The sequence below is a fragment of the Lepidochelys kempii genome, chromosome 26 (assembly GCF_965140265.1).
Source record: "Lepidochelys kempii isolate rLepKem1 chromosome 26, rLepKem1.hap2, whole genome shotgun sequence".
Taxonomy (NCBI): domain Eukaryota; kingdom Metazoa; phylum Chordata; order Testudines; family Cheloniidae; genus Lepidochelys; species Lepidochelys kempii.
Genome location: NC_133281.1, coordinates 5,743,541 through 5,753,672, shown reverse-complemented (window position 1 = coordinate 5,753,672; position 10,132 = coordinate 5,743,541).

Below are 10,132 nucleotides of genomic sequence, written 5' to 3'. Positions count from 1 at the left end.
CGCTCAATATGTCCCATTCCATAGATACTTGTGACATGCACCCTAATTACAGGGTTGTCACGCTGACTAGTGGGCCAGAGCACGGCATAATGCCAAACAAGCAAGTGGGCAAAGACCTGGACCCTAGTTACAGGGGGGTCACATTGCTCAAGTTACCAAAGAGCTCAATGTCCCTCGAAAGTGAGGGGGGTGTGACTTGCACCCTGATTACAGGGTAGTCACTCTCACTGGCCAGCAAGTGGAGCATAATGTCAAAAGGACAAAACAGCAGAGACCTGGACCCTAGTTACAGGGGGGTCACATCGCTCAAGTTACCAAAGAACTCAATATACCCCAGAAGCCAGAGAGACACGAACTCTCCCCTAATTACAATGTCAGGACTCAAACCTACCGGCTGAAGTAGCATGGTGGCAAAAGAAGAAAGGGCAGAAACCTGAACCCTGGATACAGGGTGGTTATGCTGCCCAAGTACTAAGGGATACGGCACTACCTGTGAGTCACAGACATGTGACCTAAATTGCGCTCCTTAAGGGCCAGTCATTGCCATCAGCCCACTAAAAGGAGCTCAGCCTAAACAGAGCAGAAGTGGAGAGACCAGATCCCTGTTTACAGGGAGGTCACTCTGTACAAGACAGTAAAAGATGACAGCTGAGCCCTTACTCTTCCCTTTTGTGGGGAGGAGGAGGATATAAACATTAATACACTTTGAGCTCTTTTTCCAATTCTGAGAAGAGTAAAAAAAAAAGCGCTGCAGCGATTTAACTTAAAAAAATTAAAATAAATAACTAAAAATTAAAAAGCTTGCACACCCACTTCTATCACGTGCTCTCACAAACACACCCGTACAAAACAAAGGGGGACTTCCCAGAACAGAAAGAGAGCTCATCACAACAGGTCATTCGACCCACAGTGTTAAACTCAACCAATCTTCCTCCCCTCAAAAAAACAAAGGGAAAAGGGACAAGACCTGCACCCTGATTACAAGGTGGGGTCCAAGTGACCAGCCCGACAATCCAAAGGAGCCAAAGTGGAAAGGACCTGAACCCTTCTTACAGGGCGGTCCCTCGGGCTAGCCGATTAATGGAAAATACGTCACAAGAAAGAGAAAAGGAGGAGACCTGAACCCTACTTACAGGGTGGTCACTCAGCCCAAAACACTGAGGGGAACCTAGTCCTCCGTAAATAAGAGGCACATGACCTGCACCCTAATTACAGGGCAGTCAAACTGATCGGGCTGAGAGCAAGACACAATCCCAGATGAGCAAAGGACAGAGACCTGAACCCTGGTTACAGAGAGGTCACACGGCTCAAGTAAAAAAGACATCAGTAATTCCCATAAGCGAGGGAAACGTGACTCTCACCCTGATTACAAAGTGGTCACTCTGACTAGCTGATTTAAGGAGCATAATCACAGAAGACAACTTTAGATTTGAACCCTGATTACAGGGCGGTCACGCTCCTAAAGTCCTTAAAATTATCCTAATCCCTGAAGAACGAGAGGGATTCGACCTGCACCCTAATTACAGGGTGGTCAAGCTGATTAGCAAGATAAAGGTGCATGAAGCCTGGGAGCAAAAGGGCAGAGACCTGTCCCCGAATTACAGGGAGGTCACGCTCCGCATGGTATCAAAGGGCTCAGTATTTTCGATACAACAGAAACTTGTGAAACACACCCCAATTACAGGTGGTCACTTTGACGAGACTGTCAGAAGGGCATGATGCCAAAACAGCAAGATGGCAGAGACCTGACTCCGAATTACAGGGAGGTGAGTCACCCTGCTCAGGGTTCCAAAGAGCTCAGTATCCCCCAGAAGCAAAAGGAATATGACTTGTACCCTGATTACAGGGTTGTCATCCCGACTACAGGGCTACAACAAGGCATAAGGCCAAAGAAGCAAGTAGGCAAAGACCTGAACCCTACTTACAGGGCGGTCACATTGCTCAAGTTACCAAAGAGCTCAATGTCCCTCGAAAGCGAGGGGGGTGCGACTTGTTCCCTGATTACAGGGCAGTCACTCTCACTAGTCAGCTAACGGAGCATAATGTCAAAAGGACAAAACAGCACAGGCCTGGACCCTGCTTACAGAGCGGTCACCTGCTCAAGGGATTAATAGGCTCGAGATCCCTGTAGAGTGTCACTACATGACCTGAGGTCTGATTACAGGGAGGTTACTGTGTGCAGAGTCCCTTTCCTTCTTCTCCATCTTCAGTGACTTGTCCTCTTTCCTCCTCTTTGCTTGACATTCCTGACACTTCCTTCTTGTCCATTTGTGCTTGGAGTTGCCTGAAACAGAGAGAGAGGGCATACAGGAGTGTGTAAATCAGATGCCCTAACGACAACTCCACATCCCAAATGCAAACTGAGTGTAAACTATTGATCCAGTGTGGTTTTCCAGGTCTGCAGACAGCCTGGATATTCAGCTCCAAGATGCGGTCCTCAGACACTTCCACAAGGACTTTCCCCTCCTCTTCAGCCCCACTGTGACAAAAGTACCAAACCCATCTGACTAAAGAGCAACAGTCTCCAAGTTTCCCCTTGACAACTATTACACCAGGCGGTCTCCACACAAAACCAAGAGGAATTGGAGGATTAAGGGCAGTGTGGAATTAATTGACAAGTATCCCAAAATCATTGTCACAAGGTATACTGCCTGGATTGACTTGGTCCAAAACTGCCACAGGACTCCCCCTTTCAGAGCTTACCTGCAACAGGAGCAAGATGTCGGGTCTCCAGGAGCACAGTAAGCAGGGAAGAAAGCAGGAGACTTGGCTGAAAAATTCCAGGCAAGTTGGAAGCGCAGTGTGAAGGGCCAGGACTCTGGACACAGTTTCATGGGGGCACCACAAATAGTGTCTGATGAGACCTGTACCCTGTTTACAGGGTGCTCATTCAGAACAGCTGGTTTACGTGGCCTTGTACCAAGAGACCAGAGGGCCAAGACCAGATTCCCTGATTACAGGGCGGTCACTCGCCTCAGGCTGTGAAGACAGCACAATGCCAAGAGACCCAAAGGGCCTCGAGACCAAACCCTAATTACAGGGAGGTCAAGCTGCCCATGGTTCTAATCCACCAGATTTCAAAAGTCAGATGCAACCTGTACCCTGATTACAGGGTGGTCACTGGGATTAACCAAATAGCAGAGACCATAACCTGATTTACAGGAAGGTCAAACTCCTCAAAGTACCAAAGCACTCAATATGTCCCATTCTATAGATACTTGTGACATGCAGCCTAATTACAGGGTTGTCACGCTGACTAGTGGGCCAGAGCACAGCATAATGCCAAACGAGCAAATGGGCAAAGACCTGGACCCTAGTTACAGGGAGGTCACATTGCTCAAGTTACCAAAGAGCTCAATATCCCTCAAAAGCGAGGGGGGTGCGACTTGCACCCTGATTACAGGGCAGTCACTCTCACAATCAGCTCGTGGAGCATAATGTCAAAAGGACAAAACTGCACAGACCTGGACCCTGCTTACAGGGCGGTCACGCTGCTCAAGGGATTAATAGGCTCGAGATCCCTGTAGAGTGTCACTACATGACCTGAGGTCTGATTACAGGGAGGTTACTGTGTGCAGAGTCCCTTTCCTTCTTCTCCATCTTCAGTGACTTGTCCTCTTTCCTCCTCTTTGCTTGACATTCCTGACACTTCCTTCTTGTCCATTTGTGCTTGGAGTTGCCTGAAACAGAGAGAGAGAGAGCATACAGGAATGTGTAAATCAGATGCCCTAACGACAACTCCGCATCCCAAATGCAAACTGAGTGTAAACTATTGATCCAGTGTGGTTTTCCAGGTCTGCAGACAGCCTGGATATTCAGCTCCAAGATGCGGTCCTCAGACACTTCCACAAGGACGTTCCCCTCCTCTTCAGCCCCACTGTGACAAAAGTACCAAACCCATCTGACTAAAGAGCAACAGTCTCCAAGTTTCCCCTTGACAAAGTATTACACCAGGCGGTCTCCACACAAAACCAAGAGGAATTGGAGGATTAAGGGCAGTGTGGAATTAATTGACAAGTATCCCAAAATCATTGTCACAAGGTATACTGCCTGGATTGACTTGGTCCAAAACTGCCACAGGACTCCCCCTTTCAGAGCTTACCTGCAACAGGAGCAAGATGTCGGGTCTCCAGGAGCACAGTAAGCAGGGAAGAAAGCAGGAGACTTGGCTGAAAAATTCCAGGCAAGTTGGAAGCGCAGTGTGAAGGGCCAGGACTCTGGACACAGTTTCATGGGGGCACCACAAATAGTGTCTGATGAGACCTGTACCCTGTTTACAGGGTGCTCATTCAGAACAGCTGGTTTACGTGGCCTTGTACCAAGAGACCAGAGGGCCAAGACCAGATTCCCTGATTACAGGGCGGTCACTCGCCTCAGGCTGTGAAGACAGCACAATGCCAAGAGACCCAAAGGGCCTCGAGACCAAACCCTAATTACAGGGAGGTCAAGCTGCCCATGGTTCTAATCCACCAGATTTCAAAAGTCAGATGCAACCTGTACCCTGATTACAGGGTGGTCACTGGGATTAACCAAATAGCAGAGACCATAACCTGATTTACAGGAAGGTCAAACTCCTCAAAGTACCAAAGCACTCAATATGTCCCATTCTATAGATACTTGTGACATGCAGCCTAATTACAGGGTTGTCACGCTGACTAGTGGGCCAGAGCACAGCATAATGCCAAACGAGCAAATGGGCAAAGACCTGGACCCTAGTTACAGGGAGGTCACATTGCTCAAGTTACCAAAGAGCTCAATATCCCTCAAAAGCGAGGGGGGTGCGACTTGCACCCTGATTACAGGGCAGTCACTCTCACAATCAGCTCGTGGAGCATAATGTCAAAAGGACAAAACTGCACAGACCTGGACCCTGCTTACAGGGCGGTCACGCTGCTCAAGGGATTAATAGGCTCGAGATCCCTGTAGAGTGTCACTACATGACCTGAGGTCTGATTACAGGGAGGTTACTGTGTGCAGAGTCCCTTTCCTTCTTCTCCATCTTCAGTGACTTGTCCTCTTTCCTCCTCTTTGCTTGACATTCCTGACACTTCCTTCTTGTCCATTTGTGCTTGGAGTTGCCTGAAACAGAGAGAGAGAGAGCATACAGGAATGTGTAAATCAGATGCCCTAACGACAACTCCGCATCCCAAATGCAAACTGAGTGTAAACTATTGATCCAGTGTGGTTTTCCAGGTCTGCAGACAGCCTGGATATTCAGCTCCAAGATGCGGTCCTCAGACACTTCCACAAGGACGTTCCCCTCCTCTTCAGCCCCACTGTGACAAAAGTACCAAACCCATCTGACTAAAGAGCAACAGTCTCCAAGTTTCCCCTTGACAAAGTATTACACCAGGCGGTCTCCACACAAAACCAAGAGGAATTGGAGGATTAAGGGCAGTGTGGAATTAATTGACAAGTATCCCAAAATCATTGTCACAAGGTATACTGCCTGGATTGACTTGGTCCAAAACTGCCACAGGACTCCCCCTTTCAGAGCTTACCTGCAACAGGAGCAAGATGTCGGGTCTCCAGGAGCACAGTAAGCAGGGAAGAAAGCAGGAGACTTGGCTGAAAAATTCCAGGCAAGTTGGAAGCGCAGTGTGAAGGGCCAGGACTCTGGACACAGTTTCATGGGGGCACCACAAATAGTGTCTGATGAGACCTGTACCCTGTTTACAGGGTGCTCATTCAGAACAGCTGGTTTACGTGGCCTTGTACCAAGAGACCAGAGGGCCAAGACCAGATTCCCTGATTACAGGGCGGTCACTCGCCTCAGGCTGTGAAGACAGCACAATGCCAAGAGACCCAAAGGGCCTCGAGACCAAACCCTAATTACAGGGAGGTCAAGCTGCCCATGGTTCTAATCCACCAGATTTCAAAAGTCAGATGCAACCTGTACCCTGATTACAGGGTGGTCACTGGGATTAGCCAAATAGCAGAGACCGCAACCTGATTTACAGGAAGGTCAAACTCCTCAAAGTACCAAAAAGAAAAGGAGTACTTGTGGCACCTTAGAGACTAACCAATTTATTTGAGCATGAGCTTTCGTGAGCTACAGCTCACTTCTGTAGCTCACGAAAGCTCATGCTCAAATAAATTGGTTAGTCTCTAAGGTGCCACAAGTACTCCTTTTCTTTTTGCGAATACAGACTAACACGGCTGTTCCTCTGAAACCTGTCAAAGTACCAAAGCGCTCAATATGTCCCATTCCATAGATACTTGTGACATGCAGCCTAATTACAGGGTTGTCACGCTGACTAGTGGGCCAGAGCACGGCATAATGCCAAACGAGCAAGTGGGCAAAGACCTGGACCCTAGTTACAGGAGGGTCATATTGCTCAAGTTATCAAAGAACTCAATATCCCCCAGAAGCCAGAGAGACACGAAATCTCCCCTAATTACAGTGTCAGGAATCAAACCAATTGGCTGAAGTAACATGGAGGCAAAAGAATAAAGGGCAGAAACCTGAACCCTGGATACAGGGTGGTTATGCTGCCCAAGTACTAAGGGATACTGCACTACCTGTGAGTCACAGACATGTGACCTAAATTGTCCTCCTTAAAAGCCAGTCATTGCCATCAGTCCACTAAAAGGAGCTCAGCCTAAACAGAGCAGAAGTGGAGAGACCAGATCCCTGTTTACAGGGAGGTCACTCTGTACAAGACAGTAAAAGATGACATCTGAGCCCTTACTCTTCCCTTTTGTGGGGAGGAGGAGGATAAATACATTAATATACTTTGAGCTCTTTTTCCAATTCTGAGAAGAGTTAAGAAAAAGCGCTGCAGCGATTTAACTTAAAAAAATTAAAATAAATAACTAAAAATTAAAAAGCTTGCACACCCACTTCTATCACGTGCTCTCACAAACACACCCGTACAAAACAAAGGGGGACTTCCCAGAACAGAAAGAGAGCTCATCACAACAGGTCATTCGACCCACAGTGTTAAACTCAACCAATCTTCCTCCCCTCAAAAAAACAAAGGGAAAAGGGACAAGACCTGCACCCTGATTACAGGGTGGGGTCCAAGTGACCAGCCCGACAATCCAAAGGAGCCAAAGTGGAAAGGACCTGAACCCTTCTTACAGGGCGGTCCCTCGGGCTAGCCGATTAATGGAAAATACGTCACAAGAAAGAGAAAAGGAGGAGACCTGAACCCTACTTACAGGGTGGTCACTCAGCCCAAAGCACTAAGGGGAAACTAGGCCTCCGTAAATAAGAGGCACATGACCTGCACCCTAATTACAGGGCAGTCAAACTGATCGGGCTGAGAGCAAGACACAATCCCAGATGAGTAAAGGACAGAGACCTGAACCCTGGTTACGGGGAGGTCACCCGGCTCAAGTAAGTTCAGTAGCTCCCATAAGCGAGATAAATGGGACTCTCACCCTGATTACAAGGTGGTCACTCTGACTAGCTGAATTAAAGAGCATAATCACAGAAGACAACTTGAGACCTGAACCCTGATTACAGGGCGGTCACGCTCCTAAGGGCCCTAAAATTATCCTAATCCCTGAAGAACGAGAGGGATTCGACCTGCACCCTAATTACAGGGTGGTCAAGCTGATTAGCAAGATAAAGGTGCATGAAGCCTGGGAGCAAAAGGGCAAAGACCTAACCCCAAATTACAGGGAGGTCACATTCCTCACGGTATCAACAGGCTAACTATTTCCCATACTACAGAGTGGTGTGACAAGCACCCCAATTACAGGTGGTCACTTTGACTAGATTGCTAGTAAGGAAGGATGCCAAAACAGCAAAATGGCAGAGACCTGACCCTGAATTACAGAGAGGTGAGTCACCCTGCTCAGGGTTCCAAAGAGCTCAGCATCCCCCAGAAGCAAAAGGAATATGACTTGCACCCTGATTACAGGGTTGTCATCCCGACTACAGGGCTACAACAAGGCGTAATGCCAAATGAGCAAGTGGGCAAAGATCCGGACCCTAGTTACAGGGCGGTCACATTGCTCAAGTTACCAAAGAGCTCAATGTCCCTCGAAAGCGAGGGGGAGGTGACTTGCACCCTGATTACAGGGCAGTCACTCTCACTAGCCAGCTAACGGAGGATAATGTCAAAAGGACAAAACAGCACAGGCCTGGACCCTGCTTACAGGGCGGTCACGCTGCTCAAGGTATTAAAAGGCTCGAGATTCCCGTACAGTGTAATTACATGACCTGAGGCCTGATTATGGGGAGGTTACTGTGCCCAGAGTTCCTTTGCTTCTTCTGCATCTTCAGTTACTTGTTTTCCTTCCTCCTCTTTTCTGGACACTGCTCAGATGCTTTGTTCTTCCTGTGTTTGGAAGTGCTGGAATAGACAGGTATAGTAGAAGACAGACATTAGAACAAGCCACAGTTCTCCCAACAAAATTCAGTTGTGCATTTTATTATGATTTCTCTGGAAAACCTTTTATTGCACCGTTTAATTAAACAAGGCAGTGTTTATTTAATTATTCAAAGAATCTCATTGGAACCAACACATTTTATGTTTCCTAACATCAGATCAGATACTCTTCACTCCAGGGAAGGTATACAAAAACACGAACATTTCCACAGTGTTTAGACGCCTCTCCTCCAGCCTCACCTCAGCCTTTCCTGCCCAGACCCTGAGCCCCCCCTCCAGCATCACCTCAGCCTTTCCCGCCCAGACCCTGAGCCCTCCTCCAGCATCACCTCAGTCTTTCCCGCCCAGACCCTGAGCCCTCCTCCAGCATCACCTCAGTCTTTCCCGCCCAGACCCTGAGCCCCTCCTCCAGCATCACCTCAGTCTTTCCCGCCCTGGCTCTGAGCCCTCCTCCACCATCACCTCAGCTTTCCCCGCCCAGACCCTGAGCCCTCCTCCAGCATCACCTTAGCCTTTCCTGCCCTGGCTCTGAGCCCTCTTCCAGCATCACCTCAGCCTTTCCCGCCCAGACCCTGAGCCCTCCTCCAGCATCACCTCAGCCTTTCCCGCCCTGGCTCTGAGTCCTCCTCTGGTGTCACCTCAGCTTTCCCCGCCCAGAACCTGAGCCCCTCCTTCAGCATCACCTCAGCCTTCCCCACCCAGACCCTGAGCCCTCCTCCAGCCTCACCTCAGCCTTCCCCACCCAGACCCTGAGCCCTCCTCCAGCATCACCTCCGCTTTCCCCGCCCAGACCCTGAGCCCTCCTCCACCATCACCTCAGCCTTTCCCGCCCAGACCCTGAGCCCTCCTCCAGCCTCACCTCAGCCTTTCCCGCCCAGGGTCTGAGCCCCTCCTTCAGCATCACCTCCGCTTTCCCCGCCCAGACCCTGAGCCCTCCTCCACCATCACCTCAGTCTTTCCCACCCTGGCCCTGAGCCCTCCTCCAGCCTCACCTCAGCCTTTCCCACCCTGTCTCTGAGCCCCTTCCCCGGTGTCACCTGAGCCTTTCCCGCCCTGTCTCTGTTCCCCTCCTCTTATGTCACCTCAGGTCTTTCCCTCCTCAGCTTGAGCCCCATCCTCCAACTCGTGCCACCTCAGGTCTTTGCCCAGCCTGCTGCCTCGAATCACCTTCCTCTCCCCCTCCAGTGACGTCGACATTTCCCGCTTGAACGTGAACCCCATTTGTGTCCTGACCCCTCCGTGCCTGGCTGGAGCCCTGCCCTCTGGTGCCCCCTCAGATACTCCCCCGCCCCCTCAACTGACCTCAGCGCTTCCCCCCTCAAGCCCAGCCCTTCCCTCTGCCCATACCCCCTCTCTGGGTTTGCCCCCAGTCTCCTCCCACCCCCTCAGAGTTGCCCCTTCCTGCTCTGCAGCAACCTCAGCGCCTCCTGCCTCAGTGCCCGCCCCGCGTCCCTCTTTACCGCCCAACCCAGGCTCTGGCTCCCGCCACCTCAGAGCTTCCCACCAGAGCCCGGCTGCTTCCTGCCCTCTCGCTCCAGACTCGCCTTTGCCCCTCCTGCCACCTCACAGCCCGGCTACCTGCTCCTCTTTCTCAGGCAGCGCCGCTCGCTGCTTCCCACCCCCCCTCCTTGTGGTGTTTCCACCCCTTCCTGCCGCAGCCCCGTAGCTCTGCCCCCATGTGGGAGCCTGGTCCGAGCCCCCCTGCCCAGCCTGCAGCGCTTGTGCCATCTGGCGCCAACATTCCTGCTGCTCTGGGGCGGGGGGCTCCTGCACGGTTCTGCCTCCGGCTC